Source organism: Bos taurus, chromosome 11, assembly GCF_002263795.3.
Source record: "Bos taurus isolate L1 Dominette 01449 registration number 42190680 breed Hereford chromosome 11, ARS-UCD2.0, whole genome shotgun sequence".
Lineage (NCBI taxonomy): Eukaryota > Metazoa > Chordata > Mammalia > Artiodactyla > Bovidae > Bos > Bos taurus.
This window is the reverse complement of record NC_037338.1, coordinates 29,089,437-29,098,843: the sequence shown is the minus strand read 5'-3', so window position 1 is coordinate 29,098,843 and position 9,407 is coordinate 29,089,437. Positions and strand designations below refer to the sequence as shown.

The 9,407-nt window shown below is 43.1% G+C and overlaps 1 long non-coding RNA gene across 1 annotated transcript; it reads left to right on the top strand.

The window, feature by feature from the left end:
• Positions 1–1,244: 1,244 nt before the first annotated feature.
• On the top strand, positions 1,245–4,430 carry LOC132346564 (uncharacterized). The gene is made up of 2 exons (XR_009496410.1): positions 1,245–2,782; positions 4,253–4,430. It is a non-coding gene; the product is annotated as an uncharacterized lncRNA (long non-coding RNA).
• The last annotated feature ends 4,977 nt before the right edge of the window (positions 4,431–9,407 follow it).

Sequence of the window (9,407 nt, the reverse complement as noted above, 5' to 3'; positions counted from 1 at the left end):
GCCTCATTATACACTCATTATACACTCAATAGATGAAAAACATCTATTTCTACTTTATTGACTATGCCAAAGCCTTTGACTGTGTGGATCACAATAAACTGTGGGAAATCCTGAAAGAGATGGGAATACCAGAACACCTGACCTGCCTCTTGAGAAATTTGCATGCAGGTCAGGAAGCAACAGTTAGAACTGGACATGGAACAACAGGCTGGTTCCAAATAGGAAAAGGAGTACGTCAAGGCTGTATATTGTCATCCTGTTTATTTAACTTTTATGCAGAGTACATCATGAGAAACGCCGGACTGGAAGAAACACAAGCTGGAATCAAGATTGCCAGGAGAAATCTCAATAACCTCAGATATGCAGATGACACCACCCTTATGGCAGAAAGTGAAGAGGAACTCAAAAGCCTCTTGATGAAAGTGAAAGTGGAGAGTGAAAAAGTTGGCTTAAAGCTCAACATTCAGAAAATGAAGATCATGGCATCCGGTCCCATCACTTCATGGGAAATAGATGGGGAAACAGTGTCAGACTTTATTTTTCTGGGCTCCAAAATCACTGCAGATGGTGACTGCAGCCATGAAATGAAAAGATGCTTACTCCTTGGAAGGAAAGTTATGACCAACCTAGATAGCATATTCAAAAGCAGAGACATTACTTTGCCAACAAAGGTCCGTCTAGTCAAGGCTATGGTTTTTCCTGTGGTCATGTATGGATGTGAGAGTTGGACTGTGAAGAAGGCTGAGCACTGAAGAATTGATGCTTTTGAACTGTGGTGTTGGAGAAGACTCTTAAGAGTCCCTTGGACTGCAAGGAGATCCAACCAGTCCATTCTGAAGGAGATCAGCCCTGGGTGTTCTTTGGAAGGAATGATGCTAAAGCTGAAACTCCAGTACTTTGGCCACCTCATGCGAAGAGTTGACTCATTGGAAAAGACTCTGATGCTGGGAGGGACTGGGGGCAAGAGGAGAAGAGGACGACAGAGGATGAGATGGCTGGATGGCATCACTGACTCGATGGACGTGAGTCTGAGTGAACTCCGGGAGTTGGTGATGGACAGGGAGGCCTGGCGTGCTGCAATTCATGGATTCGCAAAGAGTTGGACATGACTGAGCGACTGAACTGAACTGATCTGATCTGACAATATATTAGCCTATGCTAAATAACACACCCACAAGCTCCAGAACAGTTCTGAGGCCAACCGTAAAAGGCCAAAAGTGGGTCGTGCCCCAATTCCTGGAAATCCCCACCCCTTCTCCAAGATAGTTAGAATATTCCTCCCACTGGTTAGCCTATAAAATTACCTGGCCCATAAAAACTAACCACCCCCACAGCTGCTCTCACTTTCCCAGAGGACCCCATGCCCTGGGGCTGCCTCTTGCCTTCTGAGCTGGTCCACACTCTGTCAATGGAGTGTGTACCTTGCAGGATAAATCTGCTTTCACTTTACTGTGGCTCACTCTTGAGTTCTTTCCTGCACAAAGCCGAGGACCCTCACTTGGCAGCCCATCCCAGGTACTCACCCAAGACCTGGGACACGACCATCCTCTCCAGCTCCACTTTCCTACAACACCTTGAGCTGAAATGCAGACCTGAATGCACGATATGGGTGGTCTATCCCATCCCATCCCACCATCAGGTGGTCCATCCTTCAAGCTCAACTGAAGCTTAATTCCGGTCTCTTCTTGAAAGCTTCATTAGAGGAAATCTAGAGGCACATGATGACCTTAGCTGTATTTCCCTGGGCAACATTAATTTGTACAATTCAATTGCCTTTGACCACCTGGGTTCCCAGGTGCTCCTTTCCTCCCCCAAAAGTCATTGTGAGGGAATCTCCCCATTGTTGTACCCTACCCACTCTGCCATGCGGTGGCTCCCTTCTGCAACTTCCTACCCACAGTTCAAGAGCCCAGAAACCAAGGTTGATGTGTCAGGCACCAACCATCATCTGAATCCTCCGCACAGACAAGGGGTCCAGAGGCGTTGGCTCCGGGCAGGGTGTAGAATCCACACAAGGGGAGAAATGGAATCTCCAGTCCTGAATGGCAAAGATTTGAAGAGAGCAACATCCAGCCGAGAAATGGAAATGCAAACCTGGTCCCATCCAATGTAGTCATCTATCCAAAAGGGCTTTGGAGAGATAGAGAATCCATTTGCTGGCAAAGCAGTGCAACCAGGAAGAAGTCCCTGAGCCTGAGAGCACAGCTTCACTCACATTGTAAGAGGTGGGAGAAGAAGAAGGGACCATAGGTTGACTGGATAAGCAATGTCCATTCAAGGCTTACTGCTCTGGTCACTCAGCCCAGAGGAGAAGATTCTTGTTCTCTCCATGCTGCTAATTACAACTCTTACTAGGATGCCGAAATGAAATTTAATGCTGTCTCTGATGAAGGACCTGAGTGAGTTTCTAGGAGTCTACAGCTATTTGTGAGTAACCTTGCTGCATCTCTGATAAGCATTATTCCTCTCACCCTGCCAGTCCCCTCTGCCTTCAAGTTCCCCCGCTGCTTGGGACACATAGTCCTGTGTCTTCCCTGGAATCAGGTGAGCAAATGAAAAATAGCACAGGTGAAGAAGGACTGAGTTCTCTGAGCCAAAGATGAGAGTCTAAATTGATGAAGCCAGAGAGATAATGCCAAGACAACTGTGGCTTCACACTGGCAAGCAAGTCATGGTAGAAATCTGGACTGTGGGCTGGAGCCCTGCCCCAGAGGCCCAAAAAGGCAGCATGTTCAGGCCTCCCTGGCCAGTCCAGCTCAGGCCCTCCAGGGGGCTTCTCCAGGTACCTCAGCTCACCTATCCGGGGCTTTCCAGAACTTCTTCCCAAAACTGAGGACGTGTTTACTGTTCCTCTTTTGGGAAAGGAAAGCCTAGGGCTTTGGGACCAATCATCAATCCTTAGACGTCTTCTTTGCTATTTCTCCCCAAAGAGATGGGAGAATTGTCTTTCATGTAAATAAGGTCTTTAACTGTGCCCTCCTTTTCCTAAACTCAGGGCTTTTTACGTATCCTGCCTCACCCCAGACTTCTGCTTCACTCATTTAGCCATTATCCTAAACTGCCAGTTATATTTTTGATGATTACAGCATATGTGTTTTGTCACTCCAATTAAGTAGTACATACTTTGTGATTCAATATGGGGAGCCTACTGTGGTCTAGACCCTTTGCTAAGGGCTTTACAGACTATCTCAGCTAATCTGCATAACAACCCAGTGAAGTAGGCATCATAATTTACTATCTCCACTTTTCTGGGGGAAGTAGGGGAACAGAGATGTCAACAAACCAGCCCAAGATTCTTGCTCCTGTGTGAGTTGAGCAAGTTAAATAACCTCTCTGTGCTTCACCTCAGTCTCTGTAAAATGGGATGAATAACAGTACCAACCTGCTAAGACTTCTATGAGGTTTAAAGGAGCTGAATGTTTAAGTGCTCAGAAGAGTGCCTGGCCCATAAGTATTGGTGAAATAACAAATGACCTTCTGGCAGAGCAGGGCAGAAGCCAGGTGGTTTGATTTCAGAGCACATATCCCTAACCATGATCCATTTCCTTGTTGATCATGGCCCATTTTATTTCTTCTGGAAATTTTCTCATGGCTTTTGATTTCCACTTTACAAAGATGGGCAGACTGAGCTACAGAAGTGATCAGAACAGGGTGACACATGAGCTTCTTCTCTTCCTGAGAATTCCATTGGGACAGTTCATGTATTCTTATGGGCTACGCACTGCTCTGCTGGCTTGGCTAGTTATGGTTGATCGGTGTGTTTTAAAAAAAGTAAACTGGAGCAATCTCCTCCATTAGGAAAGAAAGTCTCCCCAACAATGTTCCTATGATCTTGTGATGTAACACCAAGAGCAAAACTTCAATGGGTCAAAAAATGGCTGCAGGCTTGTGTGGTGTGTAGGGTGACCAACCATTCTGGTTTGCCCAGGATTAAGAAGTTTTTTTCTAACACAGGACTTTCAGCATTACAACTGGGACATTTCTTAGCAAACTATTTTGATTTGGTCACCCTAGAAATGGGCCAGACTGGGAGAGTCTGAAAGTTAGGCCATGAAAGTTAGGCTGGGGCAGTTATTGAAACCTGGGGTCCAGTGCAGGGCAAGCTCATAGACCACGGCAGACAAGGTGAGGCAAAGAGTGACTCGGGTCCCTTGGTAAGAGGCTCTTCACATGTGACCCACCAAGCTATTATTTTGTTTTCCTTTCACATTTTCACTCTTCCTAAACACTTCTCATAATGATTTCCTTTTAGGGGAAGGCAAGCAGCAGAATGAAGAGATCTGGCCTTGGCTTTAGGGAGACCCCATGAGTAGAAGAAAGACTATGGACTTTGGGGGCAGAGAGATCAGGGTGTGAATCCTGTCTCTGGTGTGTCATTTCAGACCTTTGTGCGAGTGAATTTTGTCATAAAAGGATAATATAAGATCAGTGATGATGTATATAAAGTGATTTGTGCAGGGTGGACTGATAGATGATAAATGACTGATGAAAGAGGCCATAGCTCAAGGTTGGAGCTCCCAATGGACTGGTCCTGATCTGAAACTGGAGCTGGTCTCCGGAGAGACGCTGCTGGGTGTCTGATTCATGCCTGATGTTGTGTCTTGGCCAACTTCTTCTCTTCTTACCTTCAACGTCACTTCCCTAAGGAAGCCTTATTACAGATTCATACTTCTTATAAGAAGGATGCTATACTTCTTCATACGACTTTTTGTAATTTGAATTCAAATTTACTAAATCTTAAAAATACAACTAGTGACTATAACAAAAAGAAGCAGACTCACAGATATAAAAAACAAACTAGTGGTTACCAGTAGTGAGAGGCAAGAGGGAAGGGGATTAAGAGGTACAAACTGTCCTGTATAAAATAACCTACAAGAATATATTACACAACCTGGGGAATATAGCCAATATTTTGTAATAACTACAAATGGAAGTCAGCCTTTAAAAATTATGTATCACTATAGTGTACACTTGTAACTTATATAAGATTATACATCAACTATACTTCAATTAAAATGGTAAAAATTTAAAAGACAAAAATAAAAACAAAAATGTACTTGACAAATTATTCAATTTCTGTCTTTCCCATCTGACCACAAACTCCCTTAAGGCAGGGACCATGTCTCTCTTGTTCACTGTTTTAGATTTAGAAGACAAATGCTCGGCATACAGTAAGCATTCAGTAAATGCTGTTGAATTAAATGAAAGGATGAATCAAATGACCATCAACTGTACTAGAAGACATAATTTTGTGAGGGAACTTAGGCAGCAGTAAGCCACTAGATGGAGCTACTACTCTGCATGAAAACTATCCGACACAACTTGTGGGAGAAATGGGGCTTTGAACACTGGATTGTCGGCCTCCAAGCCTGTGCTCTTTCCAGGGTTTTTACTTTGGTAGTCTAATGCAGCCAGTGCGCGTGCTTCCTGCTGCCACAGTCTCCTCACTCTTACCGGACCTTTTTTCCCCTCACAGCTTGTTGTTGTTTTATCACATACCCAAGCAGAATCCTCCACACAACCACTGGTTTCTAAAACACCAACTTAGAGAGGGGAAATGAGAGGCAGAATAGACTCAGCATCTCTTAGACCAGACATTTGATTTAAGTCCTGAGTTCATTCATGAGCTAGCTGTAGCATTCTGAGGAAGTGGCGAACGATCTTCAATGTACCAACCAGTCATCAGTAGTTCTTCACTCAGCATCTATGTTGTATACACAGGGCTGAGCAAACACAGATAGGCTTATAATCTAGTAGGCGACACAAGACATACCTATATAGGGCATAATACACTCTAGTACCTAAGAGCTTGTGGATGATACATATAATAAGTGTACTAGGAATTCAGAGGCAGAAAGATTCCTATGACTGAGGGTAGTCGTAGATCTGAAAAAGTCAGGGTCAACCTCCATAGAAAACACATTTAAAGATATGGGCACCAAGTAAACTCATCCCTTTCTTCTAGAGGTGTGGACTAAGGACCAGCTGCTTTGACACCACTGAGAGCTTGTTAGAAGCGTAGAACTGTGGGTCTCATCTCGGACCTGCTGAACCAGAATCTGCATTTTAACAGGATTTCCAGATGGTTTCAGACTTTTGGGGACTAAGTATCAGTATTCACATGTCCCTTTAAAATGAAATAGTACTCTATCTAAAATGCTCTTCAATTTTACTGTTCAGTTTAACTTTAGATTTTTATTTGCTTCTTTTAAAATTAATTTTTATTGGCGTATAGTTGCTTTACAATGTGTTAGTTTCTACTATATACCAAAATGAGTCAGTCATACACATACATGTATCCTCTCCCTTTTGGACTTCCTTCCCATTCAGGTCACCACAGTGCATTTGGTTTGCTTTTAAAATAATGGTATGAAGTACTTCAAATTTCTGCCATTTCTGTCTATGACAACCTATGAAGATTCCTAATAGCCACATTGTCTGTGGCCTTGTGATTCACTAACTGAAAGGAAATCTTTAATTCAAAGCACCTTCACATGTATTTATACAATGGAAACTGTGGTTGAAGAAATTAGGCTTTGCATATTCCTAAAGGATGTTTTCTGAATCACTAAAGTGTATGACTTCCCTGATGGTACAGAGGATAAGAATCCGCCTACTAATGCAGGGGACTCGGTTGGATCCCTGGTCCAGTAAGATTCCATACGCCTCAGGGCAACTAAACCATGCCTCACAGCTACTGAGCCTGCATGCCCTAGAGCCCCTGCTCCACCAAGAGGAGCCACCACAGTGAAAAGCCCATACACCTCAACTAGAGTAGCCACCGCCCACTGTAATTAGAGGGAGCCTACACTCAGCATTGAACACCCAGTGTCGCCAAAAATAAATAAATAAAAATGGAAAATAACAAAAGAAGTTTATTTTATTCTTACTATACCTGTTCAATATAATCTTGGTACATTCTAATTCTTTTCTAACCTATGTATGATAGGACCGTAACACTGGATCATCTCCTCAGGCCACACCCTACCTATCCACACTATGTCTTCCCCTAGTACCTTTGATGACCCAACATATGCCATGAAAGTAGAGCCAATAACTGGGGGAAATGTTCTCTCCTAATAGTAAAGTGTACAACTTCTCTGACCCAATAATATCAAGTCAAATGATCTGATTAAATGTGAAGCCTACATTTTAACATTGAAAAAAATATTTTTGCTTAAATTCAAGCGTGATATTAACTCTACTCAGCTGGATAAATGAAAATTGTTGGAATATGAAATCTGTGATAACTCTGGAGAAAGTTAAGACACCAGCATATCCATAATATTTGCTTTGACCTCTCAGTAAGAAGTGATGATGGCCTTATGTCTAACAGTGGTCCCATTTCTCTTATCCACTCATGGAAGTTGGGTGAGTCCATTCAGAAGGCAGCGTGGTAAACGGAAAAGAGCACTAGAAAACTAATGAGGAAACAAGGGATCAGGTCTGAGACATGCTAGCTGTACATCTTCACTTCTTTGAGTGTCAGTTCCTCATCTATCAACCTGGGATGTGAACTAGACACTTGCTAAGGTCCCTCCCTGGCTTAGCATTGTATAAGCCTAGTTAAGTAGGAGTTAGAGCACGGTGGTCATTCATTAAAACCAGATTATATACTCCCAAAGAGAAATAGCCCATACTGTCTTCACTTACAGATAGAAAAGTTGAGAAGGTTGGTTACCACAGCAATTTACCTTCATGGAGTCGTTTACCGATTTCATTCTGTGAAGTGACGGTATCATGAACTGGCACCTGCACAACTCCCTAATGTTTCCTTTGCTTCCATTCTCCACGAGGCGACAGTGCCAAGAGTAGTCCTTATCTGGAGAAGCAATCAGAGTTCTCAAGCTGCCTTTCGGTCTGCTAGAACAGAAGGTGCTGACAGGGGTGGGAGTGAAGGCAGGCTTCCTTTCAGTTTACTAATTCTGTAGCCGCCCTTCACAAACTCCAGCAAATATTTTGCGATGTTGCAAGGTGTTACGAGAAGTGAAAAGCAAGCTGTGATTCAGCTGGTATGAAGACTTTGCAAACAAAAAAGAGTGATCTGTTTTGCAACAAACTATTATTCTGCCAGAGTCCACAGACTGGAATACTAAAAGAGGTATTTCTGCAAGACATCGCCATCACACATATTGCAGTTGCCAAATAAGACTAATTTCAAATGATTTGGCCCAGCAGGTTCCCACTTGTGGTCCTCAGACCCCTGGGAGTGGTGGAGTTACCTGAGGGGAATCTGCAAACCCACATGCATGTTCTGTCTGCAGACTAAGTGAAAAATGTGCACATCCATATGGATTCCTTCTCAAATATGCATAAATGTTTTTATGATGAGTGAAATTATCGTACAATGTTGCTGAATATATCTTAGCTTTCTGTTATGTATTTTCTTAATCAGGTGGATACTAAAAAAAGTAGAGTTAATACCATGCTCGAGTTTAAGCAAAAACATTTTTTTCAATGTTGACACACAATCTTTATACTTGGATCATTTGACTTTGTTATTGGGTCAGGGAATTTGGACACTTTACCATTAGGAGAGAACCTTTCCCTCCAGTTATTGGCTCTACTTTCATGGCATATGTTGGATAGTACACTCCCCATTTGGTTTCTAGAAACTTAAAACCTAAGAAGACATTTTAATGGCTACTTGAACACAGCTGCTCTGTGGGAAATGTCACCCCTAAATATAAGGTATGAGCAGTGGATACATGTCTTAATCCACACATTTATGTAAGAAATAGAACCTAAATTTTATTCCAGTCTTCCATTTCTTGGCATTGTCAGTAACTTAATCTCAGTGAATTTGTAGATTTCAACCTCCCCTTTCCCCTGATTGTGTCTAGTTCCTAGGAGGGGTTTATGAGGTGTCAATATGTGGTGGGGGAGGGGGAGTGGAGGGAGTGCTGAATCTGCTCCCCAAGGTTGTTCTAGCATATACACTGGTATTTACTGAGACATCCATTACCCTGGTTGCATGACCCCTTCAGGTTCAGAAGCACCCTCCATTTCTCTGGCATCCTCTCAGGCACAAGGAGAAAAGCTTTATGTCTCACTGGGGCATGAAAAATTCTACCAGCCTACCTAAAGCCCCTTCATGAGGGAGCCACCATTCACCTAGTCCTTCTCTGAGGTCTTGAAATCTTCCTGGGGCCCTCCTGAGGGTGTAAAAAACATTTTCTATATTCCCAGACAACCATCTAGGATTGTGCCTTCTTTCCAGGGTGACCCTGTATAGTAGTGCACAGGACCTGGAAACGTGGTATTTTCCCAGGAATTCATCTCCTGCCCCTCAGGGATAAAGAGTTCTTTTCTATGCTAATTATCCTTTCCTCCAAATATTTTGTCTATGGCGTAAGTTTTCTTCTTCTTTAGCCTAAGTGCAACTTTTGAAACCAAAAGCCGTTTTC